Here is a 1,676-nt window from a genome sequence, read left to right on the forward strand (position 1 = left end):
TTCTTTTTCTTTTTCCCCCTTTCCTTTTCCTTTCTTTTCCCTTTTTCTTTTCCCTTTTTCTTTCCCCTTTCCCTTTTCCCATTTCCCATTTCCCCTTTCCCATTTCCCTTTTCCCTTTTCCCATTTCCCTTTTCCCTTTTCCCTTTTCCCTTTTTTTCCTTTCCTTTCCTTTCCTTTCCTTTCCTTTCCTTTCCTTTCCTTTCCTTTCCTTTCCTTTCCTTTCCTTTCCTTTCCTTTCCTTTCCTTTCCTTTCCTTTCCTTTCCTTTCCATTTTCCTTCCCTTCTTTCCCTTATTTTCCTTATTTTTCCTTCCCTTCTTTCCCTCCTTTCCCTTCTTCCACCCACCCCCCGCTTCCCTGATCACCACCGCACGATCTTGCCATTCACATCGAACACACTGTGTGATTTTGTACAATTTCAGCCGGCAATGTGTGGAAAGCTGGTGGTCTGGTTTGCCTCCGTGTTGCAGGGCTCAGCCATCCCCTTCTCCCCGCTCCGGGACCGCAGCATTGTCCCGGCCCAGCGCCTTGTGGCAGCTCTGGGCTGGGGGGGCTGAAGGGCACCCCAATACGCAGGGTCTGCTCCCTGCATGCAAGGGGCTGCGGGAGGGATGGCCGAGGCTGCGGCCAGCTCAGCCGCTGCGGAGCTCAGCCTCTCGCTCCCACGGAGGCAGAGCCGACACTTCTCTGCTCGCCGCAGGCTCGAGCTGCCTTCAGCCATCACGTATTTCATGTGGATTCATTATGTGCCCTGACAGTTTTAGAAGGTGTTTGCAAAGTTTGACAGCAGTGAAATGACCAGATTTAAATAAAAATAGCTCTATATAATCTTTTTTTTTTTTTTTTTTTTTTTTGACACTGAGGCATTTGGCTTGTCAGCTTTATTCAGTACCGTTCAAGCCCTGTGCAAATGGAGAGATTTTCTGAATTCTTTTTGTTCCAGAATTGGCATCCGTACTGCCCCTATTGCTTGTTTTCAGTTTCTCCACTCCTCTGTAGTTTGGATGATTAACAACACGAGGGTTAATTATATTTCTTCACTTGGTACATGGGGTTATGACACCTTCGTGGGTTTTACACAGTTTCACTACTATTCATCCAAGCGGGTCCCGTTTCCCACCAGATAGATGATTCACCTTGCTAAAGGTGAACAGTGCAAATCTGCTAGAAAAGGAATAATATACTGGGCTTGCCTGAGTGTTCACATTTCATTTGTGAGATCGTAATATCTGCCAAGACTGCTCTAAATTGCAGGAACAGAAATCATCCTCTGGGTTTGTTTGGGTTTTTTTGTTTGTTTGTTTGGGGTTTTTTTCTCTTGTTTAAGTCAAGGCATTTGACACCCCACCCCCCCCACCCCCGACACATATTTAATTTTAAGTGTCACCTCCTGTGCTTGGACACAACTGGTGTGTAGGCTGAGCGACTACCAGCCTTGTTTTCAGTTTGTTTCCTTGGCAGAGGCTCACCAGCCACCTCTTCTCCCCAGGGCAGCCCCAGCCCTGTCCCCACAGTTCACAGACGGTGAACGTGGCCACTGGCATCAGGAGGACGGTGGCCCACGTCCGGGCAGCCGGCCATCGCTGTGTGATGCCGACACAGGGCGCGATCTGCCTTCGTGCAGGAGGGTCCTCCCCTCCGGCCAGGGGCTCTGCGGCAGCGCAGCCCTCCCCGACT

This window comes from Antrostomus carolinensis, unplaced genomic scaffold, assembly GCF_000700745.2.
Source record: "Antrostomus carolinensis isolate BGI_N321 unplaced genomic scaffold, ASM70074v2 scaffold30414, whole genome shotgun sequence".
Lineage (NCBI taxonomy): Eukaryota > Metazoa > Chordata > Aves > Caprimulgiformes > Caprimulgidae > Antrostomus > Antrostomus carolinensis.